The 15,206-nt window shown below is 37.4% G+C and overlaps 2 long non-coding RNA genes across 2 annotated transcripts; both read right to left on the reverse strand.

The window, feature by feature from the left end:
• Positions 1–5: 5 nt before the first annotated feature.
• On the reverse strand, positions 6–4,618 carry LOC147871268 (uncharacterized). The gene is made up of 7 exons (XR_015532523.1): positions 4,610–4,618; positions 4,506–4,560; positions 4,349–4,424; positions 1,560–1,609; positions 1,421–1,475; positions 1,263–1,339; positions 6–74 (listed from the first exon to the last, which is right to left on the reverse strand). It is a non-coding gene; the product is annotated as an uncharacterized LOC147871268 (long non-coding RNA).
• A 25-nt stretch (positions 4,619–4,643) lies between these two features.
• On the reverse strand, positions 4,644–6,105 carry LOC147871269 (uncharacterized). The gene is made up of 3 exons (XR_015532697.1): positions 6,049–6,105; positions 5,891–5,967; positions 4,644–4,661 (listed from the first exon to the last, which is right to left on the reverse strand). It is a non-coding gene; the product is annotated as an uncharacterized LOC147871269 (long non-coding RNA).
• Between the last annotated feature and the right edge of the window lie 9,101 nt (positions 6,106–15,206).

The following is a 15,206-nucleotide window of genomic DNA, read 5'->3' on the forward strand; positions in this document are numbered from 1 at the left end:
TAATAATTTGAAGTAAAAGCTCACCTATTAAGATGATGTATCTGGGACCCAGCGTTTCGGCGCTGTTGGAAATCCTGAAAAACAAAAACAAAATATTAATGTGCTCCAGCCAACATCATTGTAGCTTTAATAATAATTTCAAGCACAATCTGCCAAATAAGGAAAGACTAAAGCAAAGGTATAGAGTTAAGTACTGCTACCACCTACACAACAGGGCCTTGTCGTTCGACAAGCAAAAGTAGACAATTCATACCAGTAGTAAAGACCTAAAACAAGATACAAAGTTTTCCTACTACCAGCAAGTATGCGTCAAGTGAAATCGAGAGATGCCCAAAACTCAAGAAAAGTGCTGGTCAGGTTTATCCAAGTCCTGAAAAACTAAGACGCAAGTTACGGTTAACACACAGGTGGACCTCGATTTGCGCGGATTCAGAACAACGCCAATTTTGAAACCAAAAAGTCAAAAAAATATATTTTACTATTATTTACAACTTTTTACAATGTTTCTCGTACCGATTCTTATACTAAATCGTAATTCTTACATCGCTCATTTCGAATGAAAATTATAAATACAGTCCTCTCTACAATTACGTATGTCTCGTTAACGCGAATTTGCTCCAATGACATCGATGAATCGGAAAAAACATTCGTGAAATGGAAACTTTTGCATATGCGAGTTTGCTCATATGCAATTTCATTCCAGGCCCTTTAAACTATCAAAGGACTAATTTAATCTCTGCGGAGGAACCGAGGTTATTTTTACCACGCGATTTTCAACTGGCCGGCTTCTCAAATGAATGCAACTATCGCATAACAGCAGAGATGACTGTACACATCAATTGCATTAAAGACCCGCAGTAAATCGCGGACCAAAGAACTGCCGATTGTAAGCGTGTAAAATATATTTCTTAAATTCCCTTCATTTTATTAAATTATTTCAGACCGTTACAGCAATGCCATTGTATTACTCATCAACGTTTCCGTGCTGGGAACCCACGTCATTGACTTCCCATTCATTTACATAATAAAAGACTTTCAATTTACTCCGACTCTGATTACGACATTCCGTAAAGCAACGCATCAAGGCGAAAATCGAGGCCTACACGCAATAGCATTCTAATCTTCATAAAAATTTAACGTACTAACTGACAAATGTGAAAAAACTGAAGGAAGCTATAAACCTACGTGCCGTTAGCACATATGCATCAAAGGGCTTAGACGCACCAAAATAGAAGAGATGAAAAGGAATCAAGAAAACTCACCAATTCAAATGACACCAATTAACTCTGCCCCCTAGGTACGGCTGTGGCAATGGTCGTATTCAGGTTCTTGAAAATCCCTGAAAAAGATAAATGAGATCCACTTAACAACAACAACATAATTGCAGTATTCATAATAATAAATTGAAGTGAGATCTCACCTATTAAGATAAGATGATGTATCTGCGACCCCGCGTTTTGGCTGTGTTGGAAATCCTGAAAAAAATTAACGAGGTCGAATTAACAACAACAACAACATAATTGCAGTTTTCATAATAATAACTTGAAGTAAAAGCTCACCTATTAAGATGATGTATCTGCGACCCAGCGTTTCGGCGGTGTTGGAAATCCTGAAAAACAAAAACAAAATATTAATGTGCTCCAGCCAACATCATTGTAGCTTTAATAATAATTTCAAGCACAATCTGCCAAATAAGGAAAGACTAAAGCAAAGGTATAGAGTTAAGTACTGCTACCACCTACACAACAGGGCCTTGTCGTTCGACAAGCAAAAGTAGACAATTCATACCAGTAGTAAAGACCTAAAACAAGATACAAAGTTTTCCTACTACCAGCAAGTATGCGTCAACTGAAATCGAGAGATGCCCAAAACTCAAGAAAAGTGCTGGTCAGGTTTATCCAAGTCCTGAAAAACTAAGACGCAAGTTACTGTTAACACACAGGTGGACCTCGATTTGCGCGGATTCAGAACAACGCCAATTTTGAAACCAAAAAGTCAAAAAGTGAAAAAAATATATTTTACTATTATTCACAACATTTTACAATGTTTCTCGTACCGATTCTTATACTAAATCGTAATTCTTACATCGCTCATTTCGAATGAAAATTATAAATACAGTCCTCTCTACAATTACGTATGTCTCGTTAACGCGAATTTGCTCCAATGACATCGATGAATCGGAAAAAACATTCGTGAAATGGAAACTTTTGCATATGCGAGTTTGCTCATATGCAATTTCATTCCAGGCCTTTTAAACTATCAAAGGACTAATTTAATCTCTGCGGAGGAAAAGAGGTTATTTTTACCACGCGATTTTCAACTGGCCGGCTTCTCAAATGAATGCAACTATCGCATAACAGCAGAGATGACTGTACACATCAATTGCATTAAAGACCCGCAGTCAATCGCGGACCAACGAACTGCCGATTGTAAGCGTGTAAAATATATTTCTTAAATTCCCTTCATTTTATTAAATTATTTCAGACCGTTACCGCAATGCCATTGTATTACTCATCAACGTTTCCGTGCTGGGAACCCACGTCATTGACTTCCCATTCATTTACATAATAAAAGAGTTTCAATTTACTCCGACTCTGATTACGACATTCCGTAAAGCAACGCATCAAGGCGAAAATCGAGGCCTACACGCAATAGGATTCTAATCTTCATAAAAATTTAACGTACTAACTGACAAATGTGAAAAAACTGAAGGAAGCTATAAACCTACGTGCCGTTAGCACATATGCATCAAAGGACTTAGACGCACGAAAATAGAAAAGATGACAAGGAATCAAGAAAACTCATCAATTCAAATGACACCAATTAACTCTGCCCCCTAGGTACGGCTGTGGCAATGGTCGTATTCAGGTTCTTGAAAATCCCTGAAAAAGATAAAGGAGGTCCACTTAACAACAACAACATAATTGCAGTTTTCATAATAATGAATTGAAGTGAGATCTCACCTATTAAGATAAGATGATGTATCTGCGACCCCGCGTTTTGGCTGTGTTGGAAATCCTGAAAAAAATAAACGAGGTCAAATTAACAACAACAACAACATAATTGCAGTTTTCATAATAATAATTTGAAGTAAAAGATCACCTATTAAGATGATGTATCTGGGACCCAGCGTTTCGGCGGTGTTGGAAATCCTGAAAAACAAAAACAAAATATTAATGTGCTCCAGCCAACATCATTGTAGCTTTAATAATAATTTCAAGCACAATCTGCCAAATAAGGAAAGACTAAAGCAAAGGTATAGAGTTAAGTACTGCTACCACCTACACAACAAGGCCTTGTCGTTCGACAAGGAAAAGTAGACAATTCATACCAGTAGTAAAGACCTAAAACAAGATACAAAGTTTTCCTACTACCAGCAAGTATGCGTCAACTGAAATCGAGAGATGCCCAAAACTCAAGAAAAGTGCTGGTCAGGTTTATCCAAGTCCTGAAAAACTAAGACGCAAGTTACTGTTAACACCCAGGTGGACCTCGATTTGCGCGGATTCAGAACAACGCCAATTTTGAAACCAAAAAGTCAAAAAGTGAAAAAAATATATTTTACTATTATTCACAACATTTTACAATGTTTCTCGTACCGATTCTTATACTAAATCGTAATTCTTACATCGCTCATTTCGAATGAAAATTATAAATACAGTCCTCTCTACAATTACGTATGTCTCGTTAACGCGAATTTGCTCCAATGACATCGATGAATCGGAAAAAACATTCGTGAAATGGACACTTTTGCATATGCGAGTTTGCTCATATGCAATTTCATTCCAGGCCCTTTAAACTATCAAAGGACTAATTTAATCTCTGCGGAGGAACCGAGGTTATTTTTACCACGCGATTTTCAACTGGCCGGCTTCTCAAATGAATGCAACTATCGCATAACAGCAGAGATGACTGTACACATCAATTGCATTAAAGACCCGCAGTCAATCGCGGACCAACGAACTGCCGATTGTAAGCGTGTAAAATATATTTCTTAAATTCCCTTCATTTTATTAAATTATTTCAGACCGTTACCGCAATGCCATTGTATTACTCATCAACGTTTCCGTGCTGGGAACCCACGTCATTGACTTCCCATTCATTTACATAATAAAAGAGTTTCAATTTACTCCGACTCTGATTACGACATTCCGTAAAGCAACGCATCAAGGCGAAAATCGAGGCCTACACGCAATAGGATTCTAATCTTCATAAAAATTTAACGTACTAACTGACAAATGTGAAAAAACTGAAGGAAGCTATAAACCTACGTGCCGTTAGCACATATGCATCAAAGGGCTTAGACGCACGAAAATAGAAAAGATGACAAGGAATCAAGAAAACTCACCAATTCAAATGACACCAATTAACTCTTCCCCTAGGTACGGCTGTGGCAATGGTCGTATTCAGGTTCTTGAAAATCCCTGAAAAAGATAAATGAGATCCACTTAACAACAACAACATAATTGCAGTATTCATAATAATAAATGGAAGTGAGATCTCACCTATTAAGATAAGATGATGTATCTGCGACCCCGCGTTTTGGCTGTGTTGGAAATCCTGAAAAAAATAAACGAGGTCGAATTAACAACAACAACAACATAATTGCAGTTTTCATAATAATAATTTGAAGTAAAAGCTCACCTATTAAGATGATGTATCTGGGACCCAGCGTTTCGGCGCTGTTGGAAATCCTGAAAAACAAAAACAAAATATTAATGTGCTCCAGCCAACATCATTGTAGCTTTAATAATAATTTCAAGCACAATCTGCCAAATAAGGAAAGACTAAAGCAAAGGTATAGAGTTAAGTAATGCTACCACCTACACAACAGGGCCTTGTCGTTCGACAAGCAAAAGTAGACAATTCATACCAGTAGTAAAGACCTACAACAAGATACAAAGTTTTCCTACTACCAGCAAGTATGCGTCAACTGAAATCGAGAGATGCCCAAAACTCAAGAAAAGTGCTGGTCAGGTTTATCCAAGTCCTGAAAAACTAAGACGCAAGTTACTGTTAACACACAGGTGGACCTCGATTTGCGCGGATTCAGAACAACGCCAATTTTGAAACCAAAAAGTCAAAAAGTGAAAAAAATATATTTTACTATTATTTACAACATTTTACAATGTTTCTCGTACCGATTCTTATACTAAATCGTAATTCTTACATCGCTCATTTTGAATGAAAATTATAAATACAGTCCTCTCTACAATTACGTATGTCTCGTTAACGCGAATTTGCTCCAATGACATCGATGAATCGGAAAAAACATTCGTGAAATGGAAACTTTTGCATATGCGAGTTTGCTCATATGCAATTTCATTCCAGGCCCTTTAAACTATCAAAGGACTAATTTAATCTCTGCGGAGGAACCGAAGTTATTTTTACCACGCGATTTTCAACTGGCCGGCTTCTCAAATGAATGCAACTATCGCATAACAGCAGAGATGACTGTACACATCAATTGCAATAAAGACCCGCAGTCAATCGTGGACCAACGAACTGCCGATTGTAAGCGTGTAAAATATATTTCTTAAATTCCCTTCATTTTATTAAATTATTTCAGACCGTTACCGCAATGCCATTGTATTACTCATCAACGTTTCCGTGCTGGGAACCCACGTCATTGACTTCCCATTCATTTACATAATAAAAGAGTTTGAATTTACTCCGACTCTCATTACGACATTCCGTAAAGCAACACATCAAGGCGAAAATCGAGGCCTACACGCAATAGCATTCTAGTCTTCATAAAAATTTAACATACTAACTGACAAATGTGAAAAAACTGAAGGAAGCTATAAACCTACGTGCCGTTAGCACATATGCATCAAAGGACTTAGTCGCACGAAAATACAAAAGATAACAAGGAATCAAGAAAACTCACCAATTCAAATGACACCAATTAACTCTGCCCCCTAGGTACGGCTGTGGCAATGGTCGTATTCAGGTTCTTGAAAATCCCTGAAAAAGATAAAGGAGGTCCACTTAACAACAACAACATAATTGCAGTTTTCATAATAATGAATTGAAGTGAGATCTCACCTATTAAGATAAGATGATGTATCTGCGACCCCGCGTTTTGGCTGTGTTGGAAATCCTGAAAAAAATAAACGAGGTCAAATTAACAACAACAACAACATAATTGCAGTTTTCATAATAATAATTTGAAGTAAAAGATCACCTATTAAGATGATGTATCTGGGACCCAGCGTTTCGGCGGTGTTGGAAATCCTGAAAAACAAAAACAAAATATTAATGTGCTCCAGCCAACATCATTGTAGCTTTAATAATAATTTCAAGCACAATCTGCCAAATAAGGAAAGACTAAAGCAAAGGTATAGAGTTAAGTACTGCTACCACCTACACAACAAGGCCTTGTCGTTCGACAAGGAAAAGTAGACAATTCATACCAGTAGTAAAGACCTAAAACAAGATACAAAGTTTTCCTACTACCAGCAAGTATGCGTCAACTGAAATCGAGAGATGCCCAAAACTCAAGAAAAGTGCTGGTCAGGTTTATCCAAGTCCTGAAAAACTAAGACGCAAGTTACTGTTAACACCCAGGTGGACCTCGATTTGCGCGGATTCAGAACAACGCCAATTTTGAAACCAAAAAGTCAAAAAGTGAAAAAAATATATTTTACTATTATTCACAACATTTTACAATGTTTCTCGTACCGATTCTTATACTAAATCGTAATTCTTACATCGCTCATTTCGAATGAAAATTATAAATACAGTCCTCTCTACAATTACGTATGTCTCGTTAACGCGAATTTGCTCCAATGACATCGATGAATCGGAAAAAACATTCGTGAAATGGACACTTTTGCATATGCGAGTTTGCTCATATGCAATTTCATTCCAGGCCCTTTAAACTATCAAAGGACTAATTTAATCTCTGCGGAGGAACCGAGGTTATTTTTACCACGCGATTTTCAACTGGCCGGCTTCTCAAATGAATGCAACTATCGCATAACAGCAGAGATGACTGTACACATCAATTGCATTAAAGACCCGCAGTCAATCGCGGACCAACGAACTGCCGATTGTAAGCGTGTAAAATATATTTCTTAAATTCCCTTCATTTTATTAAATTATTTCAGACCGTTACCGCAATGCCATTGTATTACTCATCAACGTTTCCGTGCTGGGAACCCACGTCATTGACTTCCCATTCATTTACATAATAAAAGAGTTTCAATTTACTCCGACTCTGATTACGACATTCCGTAAAGCAACGCATCAAGGCGAAAATCGAGGCCTACACGCAATAGGATTCTAATCTTCATAAAAATTTAACGTACTAACTGACAAATGTGAAAAAACTGAAGGAAGCTATAAACCTACGTGCCGTTAGCACATATGCATCAAAGGGCTTAGACGCACGAAAATAGAAAAGATGACAAGGAATCAAGAAAACTCACCAATTCAAATGACACCAATTAACTCTTCCCCTAGGTACGGCTGTGGCAATGGTCGTATTCAGGTTCTTGAAAATCCCTGAAAAAGATAAATGAGATCCACTTAACAACAACAACATAATTGCAGTATTCATAATAATAAATGGAAGTGAGATCTCACCTATTAAGATAAGATGATGTATCTGCGACCCCGCGTTTTGGCTGTGTTGGAAATCCTGAAAAAAATAAACGAGGTCGAATTAACAACAACAACAACATAATTGCAGTTTTCATAATAATAATTTGAAGTAAAAGCTCACCTATTAAGATGATGTATCTGGGACCCAGCGTTTCGGCGCTGTTGGAAATCCTGAAAAACAAAAACAAAATATTAATGTGCTCCAGCCAACATCATTGTAGCTTTAATAATAATTTCAAGCACAATCTGCCAAATAAGGAAAGACTAAAGCAAAGGTATAGAGTTAAGTAATGCTACCACCTACACAACAGGGCCTTGTCGTTCGACAAGCAAAAGTAGACAATTCATACCAGTAGTAAAGACCTACAACAAGATACAAAGTTTTCCTACTACCAGCAAGTATGCGTCAACTGAAATCGAGAGATGCCCAAAACTCAAGAAAAGTGCTGGTCAGGTTTATCCAAGTCCTGAAAAACTAAGACGCAAGTTACTGTTAACACACAGGTGGACCTCGATTTGCGCGGATTCAGAACAACGCCAATTTTGAAACCAAAAAGTCAAAAAGTGAAAAAAATATATTTTACTATTATTTACAACATTTTACAATGTTTCTCGTACCGATTCTTATACTAAATCGTAATTCTTACATCGCTCATTTTGAATGAAAATTATAAATACAGTCCTCTCTACAATTACGTATGTCTCGTTAACGCGAATTTGCTCCAATGACATCGATGAATCGGAAAAAACATTCGTGAAATGGAAACTTTTGCATATGCGAGTTTGCTCATATGCAATTTCATTCCAGGCCCTTTAAACTATCAAAGGACTAATTTAATCTCTGCGGAGGAACCGAAGTTATTTTTACCACGCGATTTTCAACTGGCCGGCTTTTCAAATGAATGCAACTATCGCATAACAGCAGAGATGACTGTACACATCAATTGCAATAAAGACCCGCAGTCAATCGTGGACCAACGAACTGCCGATTGTAAGCGTGTAAAATATATTTCTTAAATTCCCTTCATTTTATTAAATTATTTCAGACCGTTACCGCAATGCCATTGTATTACTCATCAACGTTTCCGTGCTGGGAACCCACGTCATTGACTTCCCATTCATTTACATAATAAAAGAGTTTGAATTTACTCCGACTCTCATTACGACATTCCGTAAAGCAACACATCAAGGCGAAAATCGAGGCCTACACGCAATAGCATTCTAGTCTTCATAAAAATTTAACATACTAACTGACAAATGTGAAAAAACTGAAGGAAGCTATAAACCTACGTGCCGTTAGCACATATGCATCAAAGGACTTAGTCGCACGAAAATACAAAAGATAACAAGGAATCAAGAAAACTCACCAATTCAAATGACACCAATTAACTCTGCCCCCTAGGTACGGCTGTGGCAATGGTCGTATTCAGGTTCTTGAAAATCCCTGAAAAAGATAAATGAGGTCCACTTAACAACAACAACATAATTGCAGTTTTCATAATAATGAATTGAAGTGAGATCTCACCTATTAAGATAAGATGATGTATCTGCGACCCTGCGTTTTGGCTGTGTTGGAAATCCTGAAAAAAATAAACGTGGTCAAATTAACAACAACAACAACATAATTGCAGTTTTCATAATAATAATTTGAAGTAAAAGCTCACCTATTAAGATGATGTATCTGCGACCCAACGTTTCGGCGGTGTTGGAAATCCTGAAAAACAAAAACAAAATATTAATGTGCTCCAGCCAACATCATTGTAGCTTTAATAATAATTTCAAGCACAATCTGCCAAATAAGGAAAGACTAAAGCAAAGGTATAGAGTTAAGTACTGCTACCACCTACACAACAGGGCCTTGTCGTTAGACAAGGAAAAGTAGACAATTCATACCAGTAGTAAAGACCTACAACAAGATACAAAGTTTTCCTACTACCAGCAAGTATGCGTCAACTGAAATCGAGAGATGCCCAAAACTCAAGAAAAGTGCTGGTCAGGTTTATCCAAGTCCTGAAAAACTAAGACGCAAGTTACTGTTAACACACAGGTGGACCTCGATTTGCGCGGATTCAGAACAACGCCAATTTTGAAACCAAAAAGTGAAAAAAATATATTTTACTATTATTTACAACATTTTACAATGTTTCTCGTACCGATTCTTATACTAAATCGTAATTCTTACATCGCTCATTTCGAATGAAAGTTATAAATACAGTCCTCTCTACAATTACGTATGTCTCGTTAACGCGAATTTGCTCCAATGACATCGATGAATCGGAAAAAACATTCGTGAAATGGAAACTTTTGCATATGCGAGTTTGCTCATATGCAATTTCATTCCAGGCCCTTTAAACTATCAAAGGACTAATTTAATCTCTGCGGAGGAACCGAGGTTATTTTTACCACGCGATTTTCAACTGGCCGGCTTCTCAAATGAATGCAACTATCACATAACAGCAGAGATGACTGTACACATCAATTGCATTAAAGACCCGCAGTCAATCGCGGACCAACGAACTGCCGATTGTAAGCGTGTAAAATATATTTCTTAAATTCCCTTCATTTTATTAAATTATTTCAGACCGTTACCGCAATGCCATTGTATTACTCATCAACGTTTCCGTGCTGGGAACCCACGTCATTGACTTCCCATTCATTTACATAGTAAAAGAGTTTCAATTTACTCCGACTCTGATTACGACATTCCGTAAAGCAACACATCAAGGTGAAAATCGAGGCCTACACGCAATAGCATTCTAATCTTCATAAAAATTTAACGTACTAACTGACAAATGTGAAAAAACTGAAGGAAGCTATAAACCTACGTACCGTTAGCACATATGCATCAAAGGGCTTAGACGCACGAAAATAGAAAAGATGACAAGGAATCAAGAAAACTCACCAATTCAAATGACACCAATTAACTCTGCCCCCTAGGTACGGCTGTGGCAATGGTCGTATTCAGGTTCTTGAAAATCCCTGAAAAAGATAAATGAGGTCCACTTAACAACAACAACATAATTGCAGTTTTCATAATAATGAATTGAAGTGAGATCTCACCTATTAAGATAACATGATGTATCTGCGACCCCACGTTTTGGCTGTGTTGGAAATCCTGAAAAAAATAAACGAGGTCGAATTAACAACAACAACAACATAATTGCAGTTTTCATAATAATAATTTGAAGTAAAAGCTCACCTATTAAGATGATGTATCTGCGACCCAGCGTTTCGGCGCTGTTGGAAATCCTGAAAAACAAAAACAAAATATTAATGTGCTCCAGCCAACATCATTGTAGCTTTAATAATAATTTCAAGCACAATCTGCCAAATAAGGAAAGACTAAAGCAAAGGTATAGAGTTAAGTACTGCTACCACCTACACAACAGGGCCTTGTCGTTCGACAAGCAAAAGTAGACAATTCATACCAGTAGTAAAGACCTACAACAAGATACAAAGTTTTCCTACTACCAGCAAGTATGCGTCAACTGAAATCGAGAGATGCCCAAAACTCAAGAAAAGTGCTGGTCAGGTTTATCCAAGTCCTGAAAAACTAAGACGCAAGTTACTGTTAACACACAGGTGGACCTCGATTTGCGCGGATTCAGAACAACGCCAATTTTGAAACCAAAAAGTCAAAAAGTGAAAAAAATATATTTTACTATTATTTACAACATTTTACAATGTTTCTCGTACCGATTCTTATACTAAATCATAATTCTTACATCGCTCATTTTGAATGAAAATTATAAATACAGTCCTCTCTACAATTACGTATGTCTCGTTAACGCGAATTTGCTCCAATGACATCGATGAATCGGAAAAAACATTCGTGAAATGGAAACTTTTGCATATGCGAGTTTGCTCATATGCAATTTCATTCCAGGCCCTTTAAACTATCAAAGGACTAATTTAATCTCTGCGGAGGAACCGAGGTTATTTTTACCACGCGATTTTCAACTGGCCGGCTTCTCAAATGAATGCAACTATCGCATAACAGCAGAGATGACTGTACACATCAATTGCTTAACTCCTCACCGCCGAGAGGCGTAAAATTACGCCCGGCATTTAAATGCTCGGGATTGCAGCTGGGCGTAAAATTACGTCCGGCTTTAAGCCTAATTTCTTCAGCTCATAACTTTGTAACGATTAATGCCAGCGCAATGAGGTTTGTAGTATTCTGTTGTGGAAAGTTTTCTGTGTGTGAAGATCCGGCAACCCTGTACAGAATCTTTTGGGTGACTACCTGGGAGTCTAAAAATAAACGACTGGCCTCAGTTTTACAATGGAGAATCCTTCAAGCAGTCGTGTGTTATTTGATGCTGAACAAAGGGCACTTCTAGACGAATTATTGGAAGTGACAATTATAGTAGCTCGGACACTGAGAGTGTAGACTTTGAATATACACAGTTGGTGACACCGGGAACGTTAGCGATTAGTAATAATGAGAGTGACAATTGTGGTGGCGAAAGCCAGGAAGAAATTGTAGATGCAAATTCAGGTATTGTTTGCGGCAAGTATATGTGGGAAAATATAGAATCATTTACTGCTTCAAGAGAAGCATTCGGTTCGACACGGCTGGACTAGATGTCGTGAGTTCATTCGAAATCATTTTCGATACAGCTCTTGTGCAGCTCATTGTAGATGAAACCAACAGATATGCTAAGCAAGAAATTTCTAAAAGTGTCCATCCTCTCACATTTCGATCTAGGATTAGGAAGTGGCAAGATGTCACAGTAGACGAAATTTACGTGGTTTTGGCTCTATTTATGTTGATAGGCATTGTTCAAAAGCCTACAATCAGATCTTATTATGCAAACAACCGGCTGCTGTACACTCCGTTCTCAACTTCTGATCAATTTGCTCCCATTGGTCACACACAGAGAGCTCATCGTATAAGGTAAGATTACAAAACCATCTTTTAAGAGGATTTCAGTGAAAAATTCATAATTATATCTCATATAGTTCAAAAGTTATGGAAAAAAACGTATTTTACTGCAAAATTTAAACGGGCATTTAAAAATTACTACCGCCGGAACAGCACAACAGCGGTATATGCTGGGTATTTAAAATTCCGCGTCAACAGGTTAAAGACCCGCAGTCAATCGCGGACCAACGAACTGCCGATTGTAAGCGTGTAAAATATATTTCTTAAATTCCCTTCATTTTATTAAATTATTTCAGACCGTTACCGCAATGCCATTGTATTACTCATCAACGTTTCCGTGCTGGGAACCAACGTCATTGACTTCCCATTCATTTACATAATAAAAGAGTTTCAATTTACTCCGACTCTGATTACGACATTCCGTAAAGCAACGCATCAAGGCGAAAATCGAGGCCTACACGCAATAGCATTCTAATCTTCATAAAAATTTAACGTACTAACTGACAAATGTGAAAAAACTGAAGGAATCTATAAACCTACGTGCCGTTAGCACATATGCATCAAAGGGCTTAGACGCACGAAAATAGAAAAGATGACAAGGAATCAAGAAAACTCACCAATTCAAATGACACCAATTAACTCTGCCCCCTAGGTACGGCTGTGGCAATGGTCGTATTCAGGTTCTTGAAAATCCCTGAAAAAGATAAATGAGATCCACTTAACAACAACAACATAATTGCAGTATTCATAATAATAAATTGAAGTGAGATCTCACCTATTAAGATAAGATGATGTATCTGCGACCCCGCGTTTTGGCTCTGTTGGAAATCCTGAAAAAAATAAACGAGGTCGAATTAACAACAACAACAACATAATTGCAGTTTTCATAATAATAATTTGAAGTAAAAGCTCACCTATTAAGATGATGTATCTGCGACCCAGCGTTTCGGCGGTGTTGGAAATCCTGAAAAACAAAAACAAAATATTAATGTGCTCCAGCCAACATCATTGTAGCTTTAATAATAATTTCAAGCACAATCTGCCAAATAAGGAAAGACTAAAGCAAAGGTATAGAGTTAAGTACTGTTACCACCTACACAACAGGGCCTTGTCGTTCGACAAGCAAAAGTAGACAATTCATACCAGTAGTAAAGACCTACAACAAGATACAAAGTTTTCCTACTACCAGCAAGTATGCGTCAACTGAAATCGAGAGATGCCCAAAACTCAAGAAAAGTGCTGGTCAGGTTTATCCAAGTCCTGAAAAACTAAGACGCAAGTTACTGTTAACACACAGGTGGACCTCGATTTGCGCGGATTCAGAACAACGCCAATTTTGAAACCAAAAAGTCAAAAAAATATATTTTACTATTATTTACAACATTTTACAATGTTTCTCGTACCAATTCTTATACTAAATCGTAATTCTTACATCGCTCATTTCGAATGAAAATTATAAATACAGTCCTCTCTACAATTACGTATGTCTCGTTAGCGCGAATTTGCTCCAATGACATCGATGAATCGGAAAAAAGATTCGTGAAATGGAAACTTTCGCATATGCGAGTTTGCTCATATGCAATTTCATTCCAGGCCCTTTAAACTATCAAAGGACTAATTTAATCTCTGCGGAGGAACCGAGGTTATTTTTACCACGCGATTTTCAACTGGCCGGCTTCTCAAATGAATGCAACTATCGCATAACAGCAGAGATGACTGTACACATCAATTGCATTAAAGACCCGCAGTCATTCGCGGACCAACGAACTGCCGATTGTAAGCGTGTAAAATATATTTCTTAAATTCCCTTCATTTTATTAAATTATTTCAGACCGTTACCGCAATGCCATTGTATTACTCATCAACGTTTCCGTGCTGGGAACCCACGTCATTGACTTCCCATTCATTTACATAATAAAAGAGTTTCAATTTACTCCGACTCTGATTACGACATTCCGTAAAGCAACGCATCAAGGCGAAAATCGAGGCCTACACGCAATAGCATTCTAATCTTCATAAAAATTTAATGTACTAACTGACAAATGTGAAAAAACTGAAGGAAGCTATAAACCTACGTGCCGTTAGCACATATGCATCAAAGGGCTTAGACGCACGAAAATAGAAAAGATGACAAGGAATCAAGAAAACTCACCAATTCAAATGACACCAATTAACTCTGCCCCCTAGGTACGGCTGTGGCAATGGTCGTATTCAGGTTCTTGAAAATCCCTGAAAAAGATAAATGAGATCCACTTAACAACAACAACATAATTGCAGTATTCATAATAATAAATTGAAGTGAGATCTCACCTATTAAGATAAGATGATGTATCTGCGACCCCGCGTTTTGGCTCTGTTGGAAATCCTGAAAAAAATAAACGAGGTCGAATTAACAACAACAACAACATAATTGCAGTTTTCATAATAACAATTTGAAGTAAAAGCTCACCTATTAAGATGATGTATCTGCGACCCAGCGTTTCGGCGGTGTTGGAAATCCTGAAAAACAAAAACAAAATATTAATGTGCTCCAGCCAACATCATTGTAGCTTTAATAATAATTTCAAGCACAATCTGCCAAATAAGGAAAGACTAAAGCAAAGGTATAGAGTTAAGTACTGCTACCACCTACACAACAGGGCCTTGTCGTTCGACAAGCAAAAGTAGACAATTCATACCAGTAGTAAAGACCTACAACAAGATACAAAGT

This window comes from Zootermopsis nevadensis, unplaced genomic scaffold (assembly GCF_977971745.1).
Source record: "Zootermopsis nevadensis isolate Lab colony 2312 unplaced genomic scaffold, Znev_1.0 Znev_ptg000061l, whole genome shotgun sequence".
NCBI classification, from domain to species: Eukaryota; Metazoa; Arthropoda; class Insecta; order Blattodea; family Termopsidae; genus Zootermopsis; species Zootermopsis nevadensis.